The sequence below is a fragment of the Haplochromis burtoni genome, unplaced genomic scaffold (assembly GCF_018398535.1).
Source record: "Haplochromis burtoni strain Fernald_Lab_line unplaced genomic scaffold, NCSU_Asbu1 Contig_13, whole genome shotgun sequence".
Taxonomy (NCBI): domain Eukaryota; kingdom Metazoa; phylum Chordata; class Actinopteri; order Cichliformes; family Cichlidae; genus Haplochromis; species Haplochromis burtoni.
Window position 1 is genome coordinate 3,087,222 of NW_024582374.1, and position 20,726 is coordinate 3,107,947.

The following is a 20,726-nucleotide window of genomic DNA, read 5'->3' on the forward strand; positions in this document are numbered from 1 at the left end:
AATAGCGACGAGTTTCTCCTTTTTTAAAGTTTAATGAATCTACTATTAGTACTGACCAAAATTCATTTCTTTGGAGATGAGCAGCCCCCCCAATCTGACAGCAGCTTTTTTATTTACCTGCTAATCTTGGCACAATTTTCCTGCCTCAGTTCCATTCAATTTCTACAGTGCCAAATAATAACAACAGTCGCCTTAAGGCGCTTTATGTTGTAAGCTAGAACCTACAATAACACAATCATATGGCCCCCTATGAGCAAGCACTTTGGCGAAAGTGGGAAAGAAAAACTCCCTTTTAACAGGAAGAAACCTCCTCACCCATCTGACCACAGGACTGTGTTTCATGAGCGCAATAGTGTGCCACATGTCCCAGTTATTTTTTTAAATACATCATCAATGACTGCACTGGCTGCTCATTTCTTTAAAGATATTTTTTTATTGTTTGACCGTTTACTTTCTGACAAACTCTGGTTCGTCAGAGCCCGTTTCCTTTTTAAAACTTTTACAGACGTATTTAGTGTCTAATTTAGTGCTTTCTGAGAAATGTTTCTGATTTTTTATACTTTGAGCTTATTTCTGTGTTGTTCCCAAAACCTTCAAGTGTATAATTATATTTCATTTATTCTGCTGATGCCTCTCGAGTTTTGCGTGTCACTTTAATCGATTCTATAATTTGAATTCATTCTATAATTTATTTTTGAAAGATTTTAGGCTTATTTTAATTCTGTTATTGTGTATTTAGTGTTTTTGTGATGCATCCTGATGCTGCATGTGGTCAACAGATTTAGTTTAAAAGTGGACAGATGAGCTGTATTAGGAGGTGTTTGGTATGCTCTGCTTTGCTTTGCATTCTCACTGCTGCTGACTGTCTAACGTCACTGATACCCAACAATCAAAAGACCTTTTGCAATCAGAACTGACAGCGAGTCCAACAATTCACACCAACTGACCACCAAAACAAAAGCTCAGCGGTCACAGCGTGTGCGGGATCACCAAAGGGGTCACCGAGCTGCTGATCAGCAGATGGAAACATACCGTGGGGAAAAAAAATACGCAACTAAATAGATTTTTAAAAGTCTGCATCAGCATGAAAATCAGCCGATTCTTTGTGTACGGCAATTTGACTGCGTTTCTTTATGCCTTCCAAAAGTTTACTTTCATACGATGAATACTTCCCAGGTTACACGCCTCAGAGCATCTGCACATGAAACTTTCAGGGCTGAAAAACTAATTTAAGCTCCGTTAGAAACTGCAGCCAAATTCATTTTAAACCCGCTCCAAGAGTCACAATCTAAACACTAAATCTGGTTTTAGTTCCGCATGTTTTTCCCCTCTAACCACCTCAGAGTATGACGGGATGTGTTATCACCATCATCATCATCATCTCAAAAGGTAAACCTTCAAGCCTAACATCACAAATGTTCCATATTTTATTGATTTTATATGTAATGACACCCCCACCCAAAACAAATCATTTAAAATTAAAGGCTGAAAGTATCATCAGGATTTATGAAATGACTGTTTGGGTGGTGATTTGGGAAATAACTGTCAGCTGGGGTAATTCGTCTAAATCTGTAAACTGTTCTGGTGAGCTGGAGCCACGGCCCCACCCGTATGACTCATGGGATATTTGGTGGTTGATGCTAAGAAAAGAACATTTAATCATGGCTTCAGTGTTGTCATCCACACCGAAGAACAATAGAAGCTCATTAATCTTAATACAGTCAGATACACAAAATTATAAAACAACTGTGTCAGAGTTAACATCTCCTTTGGTGTCATTTATTGAATTTGATGTTTGAAGTCTAAAGACACAAGACATATTCACAATTTATTCAATTAAAAGGCCTCAGCAGCATATGGAAGAACCATAACAGCCGTGCACCTCTTCCTCATGCTGATCACTAACTTGGTCACCATACCAATAAACGACACCAAACACGTGTCGGTAGCAGAATGAGCTGTTTAGCATTGGCACAGCCCACTTAACTCTGCTGCTCAACCCACAAATGAATTTTCAAACAACATATATTGTTAGTTTTTGTGATAAGCTTATATTCATAATCAAATGCATACCAAAGACCTGGATGGTGGAACACAAGCTAAGGCATGCACTCCATAGTGATATCTATAGAACATGTGCAGCTGCTCTTCTGATGTACATACACAAATAGTTGCTTGGCACTGTTTAGACTTCCTCACATTAATGAGATTGCATAAAAAGTTTCACAACAAAACAAAACAAAAAAAGTGTCTCTTTGAAAACATTTCACCTCCACTTTTTAAAAAATGTTTAACTATACAATAGCTTTGCATAATTCACAGATGTCCCCACCCCCCCCCAAAAAAATAAATCCTCTTTTATCTCAGTGGAGCCTCAGTGAGTGAAACAAACCGTTTGAGCTCCCCTACCTTCCCAGAACTGGACTGCTGCTAGTCTGGTTTTGGTGAGTTTGGAATCCCCGTCTTTAAACTAGCTTTATTGTGACTGGATGCCTCTGACAAATAATTTGAGTAGCAGGAAAGTGGAACTTCTGATCCTTAGATTACCACATTAAACATATCAGCTCTCTCTGACATCACAGAGATCCAAAAAGTAGAGCAAAATGTGATAAATTGGGTGCTCAGAGCAGTCAGGGATTACTGTCCAAACACTGAGCTCATCATTAGAAACTTCTGCCATGGGAAGAGGAAGAGGCAGACAGTTACAGTCTAGATGGTGACACGTTGTCTTTTCTTAAGAAATCTGAGACGACAAAATGACTGAGGTTTGTGACATTATTGCAGTTTTTATTAAAAAAATAACTGCTTTCAACATAGAACAAAATATCTGTAAGGCTGACTTTTGCAATAGCCAGCAGTCAGAGTTTGAATTCATATTGACTGACAGCATTGATTTTCATTGATTGCACTGCAATCTCACAGTCATTTTTTAATATCAGAGCCAACCAACGCAAAAATGCAGTCCTGTTACTTTAGCTCAACTGAGGTGGAGCACAAGAAATACATTTCTATGCAACTTGTGCTCTTATTAAATGTTTTCTTGACCTGGGAGTAAAAATATATTTGGCTCGTTGCAAAACAGTTTTACAAAAAAACAGAAGGAAGTCAGCTGGGAATAGATGCATAGAGCTGATGATTTATAAATTAGCCAAACAAAGATGAACTGCCAACAGTTAAGTAAGCACCATTACAGACTACAGATCAGTCATCAAAAACTGGCAAAACAGGGAAGTATAAACCACAGAGACAGAGCATGTGATGCGTGGTCGACTTCAGTACGGGGGAAGAACTCCTAATTTACCCTCATGTCCACTAAAACCGAAAGTAACCAATAAAAAAGGAGATGCAAATGTCAAAGATCTTTTTTTTATTATTACAAACTGAAAAACTGCTGCAGAGGGAAAAAAGATGTAAGCACAAAGAACAACTGCTGCTGAGTCTGCTGATCAGCTTTAACTCAGGAGGGAAACCATGTCCTGTATGTTAGAAAAAAGGAACCTTGACTTCAGTGCACAGTTCCTGTTAACATGTCTAGAGTTATGTCCTCATACAAGTGTTATTTTAGCCTGTTAGTTTGTGAGCTCTTGCACACACTCCTGAAGCTGCACACCATGTGTCTGCAGGCGTAACAGCGCAATAAGAAGATTAAAACCACCATCAAGCTTGTGGCCGAGGTGCACCAGACAGACGCAAACGCAAGCTAAACATCAGCCGAGCAATTATCATAAACGAGAAAAGCATCAAGAAAGAAACAAGAGGTACAATCTGGCAAAGTGCTGATCCCAAAGAAAACTGCCTGTATGTTTGAAGGGGCAAAGAGCAACTGTAGGTGGGCTGTGCATGAAATTATAAAAATTCACCGGACTTCCTACAGCGTCACCACAGTTTTTTCAACTCTCTAACCTCCGAGGTCACAAAGAGGGGATATCCCTAATACGATCATCTCCCTCCCACTCACCAGCTCTTTAAACCTTCTGCTTGTGAGAGGCAGCCAATCAGAATAAAGTTATCTTGGGGGAGGGGGGGCTAACGGCTCATTTTACACAGAGACTGAGATTAATGCTAAATTATCAGATAAAGGAGGATTATTTTGAGCTATGAATCAACCAAAGCCACTCTAGGAGATGCCAACATAAAAATTTAGAGGTGGAATTACAAGAAAAGAAAAGTATGTGTTTTTTCTGTAAAATGACCTTTTAATATTATTTTCTGCAAACAGCAGCTGTGCAGACTTCTTTTTTTAAAAGAAGGAAGCATCAGTTTCTCTGACTGTATGCTTGGCACTGCTGGAGTGTAATTGTCACACGTCACATAAAAAGATAAAAACACTTTAAACAAAGAGCAGCGGATCACACTCTCAGAGGATTTTCACATCAGCACGCAGGGAGGAAGCCACATACGCTTCATATTCCTCTCAAGTGAAAAAACAAACAGATGTAAATCTAAACCCTGCACAACATCAGGCTCACATGTGTTTCCAAACATGGCAACCAGGCAACACAACACAGCTGCGTCGACTAACGCCATTCGCTGGGTGCATGAAATGGTACCAGCCTGAAGGAAGTCAGAGATGTTTTTCATGACAGAGGTGTGAAAACAGTTTTGCACTTTCTTATTTGCAGGTTACAACACAAAGCTTTTGGTTATCAGTGCAGAATCAATCTGGCAGTCGAATTAGCTGATCCATCCATCCAAGCAGCAGGGGCGGATCTACTGTGGGGCCAGCAGATAATCGCTTGCCACCCAAAGTGCCACCCTCATTTTGCACATGACAATGTTGTTTATTACAATAAGCTAACATTAACCCTTTGAGCCTAGCTACAATTAACAATGAATATAAATTATAAAACTAAATATATTGCATACTGCCCCCCTTAAAAATGGGAAACAGCTTTGTTTCTTGTTGTCAGTAGCAACCGATCGTGTAACAATATAATTATTTCTAATAAAAGATGGTGAAACTTAAGTTAGACTTGTGTTTCTAACTGGTCCACCTCATGTTGTGTAGCTTTCTGGATTTTATACTTATTGGGCTACATAGTAACCTAAAAATTCGCATTTTTTAACGTAACTGACGTGTTTAATTATTGGGGCTAAAGCCAATATAAAAGTTACAGGCTAGGTTTATATGAAACACATGTATATGTGTATTTTAACCACATATTAAAGAATCTAACATTTGCTTATGTGTAACAAAAAAAAGGGCTTTGATTTTGCCACCCCATCTGATTTCCATACCACCCTCAGAAAATTTCTCCAGATCTGCCCCTGAAAATCATCTTTGAAATATCCTCGCTGCACGACACCTACAACATCATCCCGACCCAAACACGGCGATCCTCGTGTCTGTGCAGGCTGGATCGTGTTTGTCTTCTGTATTTTATTTTCTGATTTCCTGATAACCTGCTTTTTGTTTGACTTACAGAACTTTGCAAAAATCGCGAGTTAATCTTGATTCTTGAGTAGTGTCATTATGATAAGTTATTATGACTAAGGAAAATACTTGGTACCATTTCTATACCACAGGGTAAAAACATTAAAAGATGAATAAATTAGAAGGCCTTTCTAACCCTAACCCCCTAGCCAAATGGTACAATAATCGTCATTTTGGGTACAAAGGTAATTGACTACAGCAATCTGTAAAACACAGTGGAGGCCGTGTCATAGGGTGCAGCATTTCAGTCAGCGGTGTTACAGAAAAGTCCCATCACATTATGATCCACGACGGAGCATCAACGGCTTCATCAATTATCCCAAACACACTACCTATGCAGCGAAAGCATACCTGGATAGAAAAAACACAGGGGAACACTATCAGTCATGAATGTGCCTTCCCAGAGCTCAGACCTCATCATCACTGAAGCAGTGTGGGATCATCCTGACAGATAACAGAACAAAAGGCAGAAACATCCAAAGAAGAGCTTTGGATGTCCTTCAAGAAGCCTGGTGAACTATTCCTGAAGATCCTCACAGAGAGCTGCTCAGAGACTTAAGACTCTGCTGAAGGATAAAGACGCTCAAACCAAAACTTGACTTCCAAGCTCATTAGAATTACACAAACTACGTTTTTACCTTATATATTGCATTTCCATCTATGGTTTTCACACATTTCACTGCCCCCATTTCCAGTTTTACCAGAATGAAGGTCAAGCCTCAAACTGCAAACCCTACTTACTTGTTTACTTTTACAAGCAAAAGATGGAGAGATTTTTTGCATAAAGCTGATTCAGTCTTAAGAGGGCCAACAGATTCACATCTGCAGAAGTTAACAGATATAAAACACAGAAGCCTCTCAGCGGCTTCCTGCTGTGTTACAGTGTGAACAGTTTGCTATAATCTATTACCTGAGGTGTATTGTTTAAAGGCTTACAGGACCACAAAAATAAAATAAAATAGCAGCTTCTACCAAAACAACATTAGATGTAGTCTAACTCACACTATCTTGCCTCATCAACAGCCCTCCCTCCCGCTTGCCTTCCTTCCTTCCTTCCGCCACATCTTCCAGCACACACTGATAAGTAAAGCACTTCATAAAAAGAATAATAAAGCTGTGACAAACAGGGCAGTTCTTTCTCCTAACAGCACCCCCAATGTTTTAATATTCCCAGTAAAGCCTTTTCAATAGCTTTAGAAAGGTGCTCTGTTATATGAAGTTCATCCCACAATAATTTCCCTTATAATTTTGGCTTCCAGACATTTTTAAATCGAGACAAATTGAGGAGATGAAGCTGTGGCATGCTTACTCCACCTCACACTTATGTATTTGCATTCTTCAACTCAAGGAAATCCAGAGATGGTAAATGGCCTATATTTGTATAGCGCTTTACTAGTCCCTAAGGAACCCAAAGTGCTTTATACATCCAGTCATTCGCCCATTCACACACACATTCACACACTGGTGATGGCAAGCTACATTGTAGCCACAGCCCCCCTGGGGCGCACTGACAGAGGCTGCCAGACACTGGCGCCACCGGGCCCTCTGACCACCACCAGTAGGCAATGGGTGACGTGTCTTGCCCAAGGACACAACGACCAAGACTGTCCAATCGGCAACCTTCCGATTACAAGGCGAACTCCCAACTCTTGAGCCACGATCGCCCCCACGATCTGGCTCTCTTCCACAGCATGTCTTTTATCCTGTCTTCCTTCTCTCTCCCCAACCGGTCGCAGCAGATGGCCGCCCCTCTCCGAGTCTGGTTCTACCGAAGGTTTCTTCCTTTTAAAAGGGAGTTTTTCCTTCCCACTGTCGCCAAAGTGCTTGCTCATATGGTGTCATATGACTATTGGGTTTTTCACTGTATGTTTTATTATAGGGTCTACCTTACAATATAATAAGTGCCTTGAGGCAACTGTTGTTGTGATTTGGCGCTGTATAAGTGAAATTGAATTGAAATAGATCTGAAAATTACTGTATGATTATATGAACTTTCTATAGAAACTATTTAAATATAGATATATCATTTCTATATAATAACCGATGTCCTGTAACCGATGCCCTGTTAGAATGCCAGGGTTTTGTGATGTAAAACAATGACAACAGGACCTTTTCCACCTTTAATGTGACCTTTAACCTGTACAATTCAACTAAAAAAAAAAAACTAAAAAAAAACAAACATAAGGACCATTTAGGAGGAAATAAAAGAGTGAGAAACTTCAATAATAACCTAATGGCATAAATACGAGGATCCTTAAACAGGAACTGTGTTGGACAACTGATTTTATTACAGAATTCAGCGCATTTTCTTCAGGTCCCTCCACAGAAGAGCATGACACTGCCTCCCCCGTGCTTCACCATGGGTATGCTGTTCTGTGGTCATGTGCAGTGTTGCTTTTGCACCAAACAAACCATCTGGAATCATATTTTCATCAGTTTTTGGCTGTTGGTGAAGTCACTGTTGTGTCATGTTTTCTTCACGTATTGATGACCATCTTTTCAGTGTCCCGTGCCATATTTAACACCTTGGAAATCACTTGTGCACTTCTCCTGACTGACTCTTTGCAGTCGTGGCTTTTTTGCTATAAAAAGTAAAAAACATGAAAATCCGACTAGAGCAGCTAAAATTTGATTTTAAATCAGAGTCAATGTCCTCTGACTATTTGGCATTAATCTGAATGTGCTTGGTTAATTATCCCCACCCATATCCACATTTATAAGTGGGTGCACACACTTATGCAAACATATTATTTTAGTTTTTCTACTTTTATCTCCACCCCCAAAAAAGGTTTCAGTTTGTTTTTCTGTTGAATTGTGTAGGTTAATGATCGCATGTAGGGTTCTGAAGTGATTCATCTGGTGTCATCCTCTATGATGCGGTTTTTATATCTACTTTATCTCAGGCATGGTGCAAACGAGCGCTTTGTTTTTGCTTATTGGTTGCTTCTTTTGAATAAAATAGAAGCCCAAACAGGAAGGAGGGCTTGACACTGCAGAGTATTGAAATATGTAATATAGTTTATAGCTTAGAATGATTTTTTAGCAAGTATTTATATTTTATGTTGTCTTATAGAAATAAATATCAAGTTAAAAAAAATAATTTTGTTTATTTTGCTGTCTGATAAAAATTCAACAAAATTAGAAATTTGAGTAAAGTTGAACTCACTGTCTCTGCAGAATGTAAACTGCACATCAACTGTAGATCAAACTCCAGCATCAGTTTGAGCAACCGAGACATTTCTCTTTCAACACATGAACACAGCAGTGAGTGTCAGCATAGTTGGGGGTATATTCTGGAACTTTCAACTTTAGTCTCCAAACGCCGAATAAACCAAAATACCTAACTAAAACGCGTTCAAAGGACGACTGAGTTGATTTACTGGACCGTGAATGCAGCATCAGGACACAGGGGAATACAGATAGTTCTTGAACACACCTCTCCTGACTGTAATTCCCAAAGGAACAAACAGAAGAAGAAAAAGTCGAGAAAAACCCCAAATGTTAAGCCTCACGTTTTAAACTCGGCGGTTTTTAGTTTGAAAGTGAAAAACTTTGACCGTTTTAAATCTCTGACCCCGGCTCTCACTCCCGGTGCCTCTCTCTGAAGTCCAGGTGTTACTTTTATCAAGTAAAATTAACTCGTTGGTAATGAAACGCGGAGACAGTGTGTGATTAAAGCGGTTCTTTGGTGTGAGGCTGTCCTGCCTCCAACAGGACTCTGCGGTAAAAAATGGCTCTTCGTGCCGTGGCCTGAGATTAGTCACAGCTCGGGCCTCGAGCAGGAAAACGGCTCTGCGACAAGCTGTTCACCTCCTCAGAGCTGATTATCTTTATATCCGAGCCTGTTTTTACCGCATGGAGCCCCAACAGGGAGGAAACTGCCGAACCGAAGTGGCAAAACTTTTTCTTTTTCCAGCCGTGGGCGAGTTAGCTGGAAACCAACTCTGCGATCAATCGTTTCTACTCACCCGGAGTTGTTGGTTTGCAGGGAAAACTTGTGCTTTTATAACCCGACTACAGCGCCATAAAGCTGGGAAGTTATCCCTCTCGCGACCCTGGAAGTCCCGACTTTGGACGGCTTTAATCCAAGAATCGTGTCCTGCCCTCGGTCCGTGTTATTATCATGGGCGGGGGACAGAAGCAGAGCTGGGAGTTCCTGTCCCTGAAACAGGGAAACTCAACAGGAAACTGAAAGAGCTGCCGTGCTGGACTCCTCCGCTAGGGCCGAAACTCCGAGGATAAAAGGTGCAGTCGGAGGAATGTGCCGTAGAAGTCTGTCAAAGTATGGAGGGCGGTTAGTGCCACAAGACACAGCCAACAAGAATCTGCTCGAGGTATGGTGGGTAGTTAGTACCCCGAGGCAGAGTCAATATCAATCTGTCAAAAGTAGATGGAAAAAGTGTTTGTGTGAATGGGTGAATAATGCACACTGAATAAAATGCTTTGAGTGCTCAGGCAGAGTAGAAAAGCGCAGCATAAGGACTTTTTCCGTTTATGGAGAGTAGTTATTGCCACAAGATACAAACAAGAAGAACCTGCCCAAAGTACGGAGAACAGTTAGTGCCACAAAATAAAGCCAACAAGAACCTTCCCCAGTAGGAAACTACCTATATAAATAAATGTTCAACCGACAACCTGCTCATGTAAGGAGGGCAATTAGTCCCAAAAGTTGTAGCAAAGGAAATGCACTGTATGAGACTGTCAGGATATGGAGGGCAGTGCCACAGGGTAGAGCCCACAAGATCCTACCCATGTATGGAGATTGATTAGTGTCACAAGCACTGCAAGATCCTGCCAAAAATGTGGAACGTAACCATTGCCAACAGGTGAAACCAATTAGAACCTGATCAAAGTATAGAGGGCAATTAATATCACAAGGTACTGTATAAAAATCTGACAGGGGTATGGAGGTCAATTAGTGTCCTGAGGCATAGCCAAAGAAATGCACTGTAAAAACCTGCCAGAAATGTGGAGAGTGGCCAGTGCCAACAGGTGGAACAATTAGAACCTGACCAAAGTATAGAGGGTGATTAATACCACAAGATGCAACTAGAGGAATGCACAGTAACTGGGAAATTATGGTTATGGTGATAGCACATTGGCAGTTTGTATGCAGCTACAAATACCGGTCTACCTGTAGAGACTGTCTGCTGTCAGATGCAGGCAGCATCAAAAGTATCAGTACTTGCTTGTGCTGTTGTTTGTCCATCAGCCAACCACGGAGAGGAGCAATTTTTTGACATACAAAGAGCTGCTCCAGCCCACTAATCAGCATTGTTGGTCCAGTAACTTGAAAATAGTAATTAGTTACTAATTACTGATTACTTCTTCAAGAAAGTAATCCCATGACTATACTGATTACTTCAAAAGTAATTAGTTACTTTATTACTTAGTTACTTTTAAAAAACACGATACACAACCTGAATACATAATAAAGCAATAGACCGTTCAGCCCAATTCTATTTTTTATGCATAATCCATCACATGAAGCTGAATCAAATGAAAAAGTCTCTTTTTAAAAATTGCTTTATTGCTTTTAATCTTTTATCTTTATGCACATTGCATCATCAAAAATTTAATTATATGCAACAGTCTCTGACTGAAAGAAATTTGTTTAACATTTAAACCTATTTTCTGCATATTCCAGCATATAAAGTAAAACAATTATTTTGTGTTTACACACACCCTTTCAAATAGATGCAAGTAAAACACAGCAATGCATGTCAGTGGGAGGATCTGGGGATTTCTCTATGAATTTCACATTCCCATGGCAGCGTGGTAGGTGCTTGCTCAGATTTAATTTTTTGCTGTACAAAGAAGTTTTCTTCCCACGCAGCGTGTACAGCGGACACTAATGTTTTTGTGACTTTTTACGGAATCAAACTCAAAGTAATGTAAGTACTTCCAAGCTTTAGCTCTTCTGGACTCCATTTTATTATTATTCTGCAAATGGACACAATTGAAGTAGAATAAAATAAAATAAGCATAGGAGTTTGGCTGAGTTTTGGCTGAGCGATTAGTGCCAAAAAATTATCACATTGTGGTAATATACCAAAAGAGCCTTGTGAAGAATGGAAACCAATTAAAAAGGTGGAGCTTCAGAAATAAACTAGAATGCTCTGAACTCTTTAATGAACTTACCAAGAAGGTGAAGACTGACAGAGTGAGCCAATCCTGAGCATGACTTCCTTCAAAGCAGAAGGAGATCATGCTCCCGCTTTCTCACCCAAAGGAGGGAGCATGTTGATAAATTTGGCAGTGGTCATGTGAAACTAAAGTTTGAGTGGCTCACGAACAGAATCACTAAATGTAACACAAGATCTGAATGCCTTCCAATAAAATATAATTTTCTCTCTCTCTCTCTCTAGGATTATATATCTGTAAAGGATTTCTGGATATCAGCCACTTCCTCTGCCTGCCGGTGGTACATACCGTGCATGGGCCTGTCCTTCCATGATGGTCCCTTAGGCTGTGCAAGGATGCCCCTGAGACAATCTAGCACATAACAGAAGGGTGCAAAATGCTAGCAGGCAGAGCATAGATTGAATGCCATAATTAAGTTGCCCTGGAAGTCCTTAGGTCAAATGGGACACCCCCCTCGCGTGGTGGAGAGTGACCGAGCTAAGATCCTGTGGGACTTCAAGTTAAAGACAGACAACCTGGTGATGGCTAACTAACATGACTAGCAGAGGAAGAGGACCGTAGTGATAGATGTAGCTATACTGAGTGACAGCAATATCATGAAGAAGGAACACAAAAACCTGGAGAAGTACCAAGGGCTGAGAGAAGAACTCGAGAAGATGTAGAGGGTGAAGGTAACAGTGGTCCCTGTGGTAATCGGAGTATTCGATGCAGTGATCCCCAAGCTAGGCAAGTGGCTCCAGCAGATCCCAGAAACAACATCAAATATCTCTGTCCAGAAGAGCGCAGTCCTAGGAACGGCTAAGCTACTGGGCAAGCTACCCTCAAGCTCCCAGGAGGACCTGAACTTGAAGGATAAAGACCGCCCAGAGGGGAATTTATTTTTAATATGTGTGTGTGTGTGTCTCTGCTGGATATTGCCTCTAGCCAGTATCAATAAAGACTGTTGGCAAATAATTTCATCAAACATTCATCTTACATAATTACTTTTTCTAAGGTTCAATTCCTAGTTAACTGTGTGGCCCTAATATTTACAGTTACTCACACAGTACAGTTGTGTGTTTTGAGCTAAGAGTGGACTTTTTGCCAAGTGTGAGGGACCAAGCAGCCAAGACATAGAGGACAGGGAAAAATGTCTTCAAAATGAGTTTTCTTTATTTTAACCCTCAAAAAAAGTTCAAAAGACAAAATTCAAAAATATAATTAGCGGGCCCATAAAAGAGGTCAACTAAATATAACTCTACAAAAAGTAATGTTCAGAAACTTAAAACAAAGTGGACACAACTTAACTCATAAACTGACCTAATTACAAAGACACAAGAGGGTAGCTTTTATAGTGGTTTGGCCAAACAATTTACACACAATAGGGGGGAAACAAAAACAAACACTAATACTAACTATGCACAGAATAACATGAGTAAACCTAAAAGACCCCTGTTCCTGATAAGCACGTGGTTGACCCTGCTGAGCAGGCATTTTGTTCTGGGATTCCTCAACCATGTTTTTTGCCCAAACAGGAAACAGCCACTGCCCAAAACCAGGTAACTCAAAGAAAGAGAAACATAATTAATATAACAGAAAACATTTTTAGAAAAACCACACAATGCTATTATGCTCATAATATCAGTGTTAGGTTTAAATAAAATGATTAATGAACTATATTAATGAAGAAAACTGTAAACCAAACTAATAAGTGAACAAATGGACTTGTTTTACCCATGTGTGGCTGATGCCATCACACCAGGTGAAGTGGTCTAATTTGCCAGATCTGTTTATTCACTTTTAAAATAATAATAATAATAATAATAATAATAATAATAATAATAATAATAATAATCATCATCATCATCATCATCATCATAATAATAATAGGCAGCACGGTGGCACGGTGGTTAGCACTGTTGCCGCACAGCAAGAAGGTCCTGAGTTCAATTCCAATCAGGCCGGGGTCTTTCTGTGTGGAGTTTGCATGTTCTCCCCGTGTTTGCGTGGGTTCCCTCCGGGTACTCCGGCTTCCTCCCACCGTCCAAAGACATGCAGCTTGTGGGGATAGGTTAATTGGATAAATCCAAATTGCCATAGGTGTGAATGTGCGAGTGAATGTGAGGCGAATGGTTGTCTGTCCCTGTGTGTTGGCCCTGCGACAGACTGGCACCTGTCCAGGGTGTACCCCGCCTCTCGCCCTATGACAGCTGGGATAGGCTCCAGCGCCCCCCGCGACCCTGAAAAGGATAAGCGGAAGCGAATGGATGGATGGGATAATAATAATAATAATTTGTCCAGTGAAATGACGTTGTTAGTGTGAATGAGATGAAAAATAGGCAAATCTATTAATCATTTGCACCGATTTTATACATCCAGCGTCAAAAGTCTTTATTTAATAAACTAAATGCCCTCTCTTGTTGGAAATAATAGATTATTGAATTTGATATTGCCATGTCTCAACAGTGACATCTGCTGGCTACAGGAGCTAGTACTTCCATTGTTATTTTCTTCCTTATGTTTTCTTTAAATTTAATACCTCAGCTAATTAATTACCAGGATACATGTCGACATAAGAATTCCAATGTTCTTTTAAAAATGACAGAAGATTTATTTTAAAATGATAGAAAGGTTTGGTTAAAAATCTTTCCAGTTTTTTTTTTCACTTGTGTGTCAGAAAACTTCTCGGGCATCACATTATACACTAAAAATATATGAATTACAGTACACAGTTATAAGTTATTGCAATTAAAATGACAGAAATTCATACCCACATACACCATGGACTTTTCTTGTCAGTTTTCTCATTATGCCCCTCAGTAATATGATGCAACACAAGACACAGTTTGGAGTTTAATGTAGAAGTGACAAGCTGTGTGCAGATCAACAATGGATCATATATCGATTGTGGGAGAGAGTATGAGCGTGCAGCGTTTAAAGCGTGGAAGTACTGACCTTACTTTGAGTTTGATTCCATAAAAAGTGACAAAAACATTAGTGTCCGTTGTGCGTGGGAAGAAAACTTCTTTTTACAGCGAAAAAACCCCTAAACTTCCAAGCAAGCACCGAGTGGCATACGACGTAATGGGAAATTCACAGAGAAACTCGCGGATTCTTCACACTGACCGCGGCACACCTGCACCAGGGTAAACCTCCGCCTACCGCAGCTCCTGCTTTACAGGTGAAAATAGAGCAACAGGACCGCTGAGTCTTTGACTTTATTTATTTTCTGCTGTGTTTTACTTGCATCTATTTGAAAGAGTGAGTGTAAACACAAAAAATATTTTATTTTATGTGCTGGAATGTGCAGAAAATAGGTTTAAATGTTAAACTAAATTTTTCAGTCAGAGAATGTTGCATATAATTAAATTTTTGCTTGATGCATAAAGTTAAAAGATTAAAACTGTAACAAGTTAAAAAAGAGACTTTTCCATTTGATTACATTTTGTATGATGGATTATGTAGAAAAAGTAGAATTGGGCTGAAAGATCTATCGCTTTATCACCTCTTCAGGTTGTAAATCGTGTTTTTAAAAAGTAACTAAGTAACTAAGTAATTAATTACTTTTGAAAATAAGTAATCAGTAAAGTAACGGGATTACTTTTTGGGGAAGTAATCAGTAATTAGTTACTGATTACTTTTTTCAAGTAACTTGACCAACACTGGATGTGACAGGTCTGTCATTTCTTCACATGTTAAAAATACTTGCTCATCTGTTTTTTTCTTAGACTTTCAAATGAAAGTTGTAATGAAGCTTGATAAGATAACTGAAAACCAAGAAGAAATCTTCCAGAAACATTCCCAGCAGAAAATATTGATGAACCGTGTTCATCACTTAAACAGCTCTAAGCTGGAGGATGTATCAAAGAGAAGAATGGTGGATTACATTATTGGGCTCAAATAATCAAATATGTATTGTTTTCCTTGCATTTTCCTTGTGTATCATTTATATGACGGACACACTAAATTATTCTTTAAATGTTTTTTTAGTTTCTGTTTTTGAGTTGCATTATTTTTTTTCTTTTCATTATTAAAACCACTATAGATTTGTCTTTATATGAAAAAATATAATATCATAATAAAAAATGTATAATATATACATTTTTTTGTAAGATTTACTTTTTCTCATTTTCCTTTTCCCACGTAGTAACTACCATACTACGTTTATACGTTATTACTATGTTATACAAAATATTACCAATAGCACCATCTACTGTTCAATAAAGTTTTTGTTTCTTTCAATTTTCTTCACGCTTGATGGACAAAGTATGATCATAACAGCATTTTGAGATAATGCTCATGGTAATATATGAGGTACAGAGTCTTACTAAGCTGAAGTTTAAGTTATTCCATATTAATCTACGATAGATTAAGAGACAGGATAAGAACTGCTTGAAGCAAAGAAAGGAATATGTCAGGTAACATTTTAATGTTTTCATTTAAAATGTGATCTAACTTCATAAAAATAGAATAAATTAAATTTCCTCCTCACAGGGTATGTGGTCCTCTGATGTGTGACAAGTCAGCAGTTTGGTGTTTTTTCCTTTAATAACTATGACATGAATGACTATCCAAATGTCTCAAACATCTACACAGATGTATATCCATTTCTTTTTTAGGATCAAAAACATTCTGGAAAGAAATTAGTTTTAACCTCCTAGGACCTGGCATCCACATATGTGGCCATCACATTTTGGTTTCTAGACCAAAATACTAAATTTTGCTCTACAAGGGCCTGATATCCACTTACGAGGACATTATACTGCCTCTGTTTTATAAAAATTTAAAACGAATGATCCTCATATGTGGCTCTCACTTTTCTTAGAAAAAATCAGGTAAAAAAAATAAATCTGGTGATTCTTTGTTTTTACATTCATCAGGTCCTAATCAGCTCAAATGTCAAAGAAGAGGAATTAAAAATGCCATGCCATGAAGAGTTCGGGTCTTAGGAGGTTAGCCAAACTTAATAAATGGTCACCATTAGGGGGCAGTGTTTGACAAGCTGTTTTAGCATAGTTGCCTCTGTAGTGCTTGGGCTGAGATCAGGGTGGTGCAGTGGTTAGAACCGTTTCCTCACTGAATGAAGGTTCGGGATTCAAACTTCCTGGTTGGCTGGGGATTCTGTGCAGTTTGTATTTTCTCCAACAATTCAAAGATATGCTTGTGATCGTAATGAAATGATGTTGATTGACACAATTAGTGTGATATTACAGTAGCATCTGCCAGGCTTCTACCTTTCTACCTTATAAAACCCGGAGAGCAGCCAAATGGCTGGTAGGCTTTTAGCTAAGCTTTAGCTTCAGCCAAGTGGAAGCTAAATTGGCTAGTCATTCATATGTATATTAGGTTGTTACCTGGGAATTCTGGAGGGAGGGGAGTGGGGGTGTGTGATTGAGGGCGTGGGGGAGCTGCTAAAAGCTGTGCACTTCCTTTTGTGTTTCATCTTGATGCATTCTCAATCATCCAGGGAAATAAATCTCCAAAAGTCACCAACTTGGAGTGTTTCAGTTTGCCATCTTAGGGAGAAATCAACACACATGGGTGTATGTCCTTTGTTGCTGAGATTTATTGATAAAAACAGTACAAAAAACCAACCATTTGTACACATATTTACAAATGGCCTGCTGAGTGGTGCATGGAGCATGTTCATTGGTTCATGGACCTCCCTGAACTAATGGCATTTATTGCAATTGTCATCTTGCGGGGGGTTAACAGGGTTCCATCTCTAAATGACTGCTGGTCAGCAAACCTGGGAAACCCACAGATAATTGGAACTATGGCACGAAACCGCTTCCAAGACATCATGCAAATGCAAATGGTTGGTTTTTTGTACTGTTTTTATCAATAAATCTCAGCAACAAAGGACATACACCCATGTGTGTTGATTTCTCCCTAAGATGGCAAACTGAAACACTCCAAGTTGGTGACTTTTGGAGATTTATTTCCCTGGATGATTGAGAATGCATCAAGATGAAACACAAAAGGAAGTGCACAGCTTTTAGCAGCTCCCCCACGCCCTCAATCACACACCCCCACTCCCCTCCCTCCAGAATTCCCAGGTAACAACCTAATATACATATGAATGACTAGCCAATTTAGCTTCCACTTGGCTGAAGCTAAAGCTTAGCTAAAAGCCTACCAGCCATTTGGCTGCTCTCCGGGTTTTATAGGTAGAAAAGCCAAATGGCTGCTCTCTGGGAGTTTAAGTGTAGGTGATTATAAATGGGGTTTAAAAGTGAAAGGTTTTCTGTCTCTCTGTGTTAGCCCTACAACACACTGGAAACCTTTGCAGGGTGAACCTCTCTCCCCTCCCACCCCAGCTCTTGGTTCTATTTTCCAACCCACAGCACACAGTACTTACAGTGAATGAGATAACTGCAATACTTCACTTTTCAATTAGAGTATCACTTACTGACATATTTCACAGAGGTTGCGTGAAATGTCAACTGAGTCAAGATGTTCTTTTACACTGTCATCTGTCAGGAATGATTAAATTATGTCACGCCTGAAGCTCGAAGCTGTGGTTTCTTTTATCTGATTTTCAGAGATTTGTGCAACTTCTGTGCCGCATCACATAAATGTATGTAAATGCTTTCCAGGCAACAGAATTACAAGAATTACATTTACTGTACAAATACCCATAATACCCTTGGTGTATTGTCGAGAAAGGTGTTGTAGAAAGAGAAGAGAAGATAGAGAGAAGAAAAGTCTCCCTGGTTTACCTCTCATTACATTTGAGAGAGGGTAAAAAGGCTCAACATCCAATCATTTATGTGCTAAAACAGAGTCTCTTTGTGTGCTTTTGCTAATCATCTTTATTCTTAATTAAAGATAAAATAAAAGTTTGATCAATATGTTAAATGGAATGTGAAGAGATAAGAAATGAGTCTCCAACCTATCATCATATATGATTTTGAATAAGAGAATTGTTGTTAAGTGTTGCAATTATCGAAGATGGAACCATAATTCATATGTGATTTTGCTGATAGTTAGTTATGTCTAATAATGTTCAGAATAGCAGCACTGATGTTCTCCCTGTGTGGATTGTCTCCACGTACTCCAGCTTCCTCTTTTAGTGGGGTTAGTTTACCTCGTGATTAATTGTGATAAATTGGCCATAAGTGTGAAGGGTTGTCTGTTTCTCTGTGTTAGCCCTGCATCTGTTCTGCTTTTCCCGGAACGATATATAATATATAATATAATACAATATAAGTGTGTTTAAGTTTAACCAATACAATGCATAAGAAAATATAATAATGATTCCAAGACAGGCCTAACTGAGAGGATGTGTAAAAAGCAGCCTTGAAAAATAGGATCATGTTTGTGGAAGGGGGGAAATGAGTGAGAGTGGAGTGGAGACGTCAGATGGGAGGATGATAAGGGCGTGGCTATACTTCGGATGATATTATGTAAACAACATGGCTGAATGTTTAGATACGAGGTAATGGGCACTTGGCAGAGTATAAAGGAGAGCGCCCAGGAACATCCTTTGTTCTTACCTTTGTCTTCTGTGAGATGAGCAGTTCAGAAGATTGGATTTCAGAAGTTCACCGTTGGATATTTCAGCAGAGATTCCAGAGGCTGAACCGTTGCTCAAACTGTAAACTTACAAATTGGTTCTGTATCTTTTTGGTATTTTTTTGGCAATGGTTGGTTACGATAAAGGGCTGGAGTAACCCGTAAGAGTGATTTACAAAAAATGAGTTAATACTCAGATTTTAACCTTGACCATTTCACAAAGGGTTAAAAAGGGAATGTCCACAATTTAGACTTTAATTGCAGGAAATTTTATTAAAGCAATTTAGCAGCAGTAAAGCCGAGGAGGTCCAAATTGACCCTTGAGGCCTACTGTCCAGGCCCCTAAAATTAAACCAGGTATTCTGAATGCAGCTCGTGAGGGGAGCTGGTGTAACAGAGGTGGCAGGGAAGACACCTGGACTTAAAACTAGGTGAGTCCCCTGAGGGTCCATCTAAGCTTTGCATTGCTGGTTGGTTAAGACCCATAGGATCAAATATTCTGGCTTTTTTAAAACAGAAAGCCAAACCAGACTTCCTGTATTGGGGTGTTGGTCCTGGAAATTGAGTATGTAACAAACACCCAGCAACATGCTGACATTGTTGCAGTCCTGAGTCGGTGACCCAGTGTTTTGAAATATTTGTAGTCTTGGATTTCATTGTTATTTATAGTTTCTAGTCTCTTGGTTTCTGTCTCTGTGCTTCCCCTGTGTTCCTTGTGCCACGTAGTCAAGTTATGTGTTCATGTCTGTGCCTGTCTCATGTTTCCTGTTTTACTTTGACAGTATCATGTGCTATGTTAGTGTGATTTCTCCCAGCTGTGCTCTCTTCCTGTGTCTCATTCCCTCATTATCCCTGTGTATTCAAGCCCTTTTTCTTCCTCTGTTTGTTGATGGGTCGTCTGGGTATTGCCTGCATTTCTCCATGTTCCAGAGTCTCAGGTTTTCATGTTCTGTGCTTGACATCTCCTCTCAGGTTTTTAGGTTTTTAGTTCCTTTGTATTGCTTTTGTAGTTGCCTCCCAGTTTAGGGGTTTTTTTTAAATTTAGTCGTTTGCCACTTTCTGATTTTTGTATTCTGTCCCTGCTGCTAATAAAGGTTCACTCACAGTTAAGTCCATTGTCAGCATCTGGATTTGGGTCCCATCTTTCTACACTCCACACATCTGCAGAGACAAAGATGATGCAGATAAAGAGCCTATGAGAACTACAGACTCGGTACAAAAGATGAACTTTTCTCCCCAAATATGGTGCAGAGAATATGAGCCAAAAAAAAAAAACTAATACAAAAACAAACTGCTGTATTTTTTGCGGTGTGCAAATGGTTATCTTTGTCTAAAGCCAGAAATTTAAGTCAGCAACATTTTCTAGATTTTTAAACAAGACTTTTCCAATCAGTACATTAACAGATGTACTGATTGACTAAGTGAGTCTTAGTCTTTGCATTTCGTGCCTTCAGCTGTAATCAGATCTGATCAAATCTGTGACTACATAGAGGAAGCAGCCCGGTGACACGAGGGCGACTCGGGGGCAAGGTCTTTGAAGTACGTAAACAGCTTAGAAAAGTAACACTGAATACACACAGGTTTTCGTTAAAACAGAGACAATGTGTTACAATATCATAGTATAACCTTCTGAGATTTAGACACACACACA

At 39.4% G+C, this 20,726-nt stretch overlaps 1 protein-coding gene across 2 annotated transcripts in view; it reads right to left on the reverse strand.

The window, feature by feature from the left end:
* Nucleotides 1-9,686, reverse strand: part of cyfip1 (cytoplasmic FMR1 interacting protein 1) — a 37,151-nt gene extending 27,465 nt beyond the window's left edge. For both annotated transcript variants that reach the window (XM_005919689.3, XM_005919688.3), the window contains exon 1: nucleotides 9,403-9,686. The gene's annotated coding sequence lies outside the window, so the exon portion shown is untranslated. The remainder of the gene's footprint in view (nucleotides 1-9,402) is intronic.
* Between the last annotated feature and the right edge of the window lie 11,040 nt (nucleotides 9,687-20,726).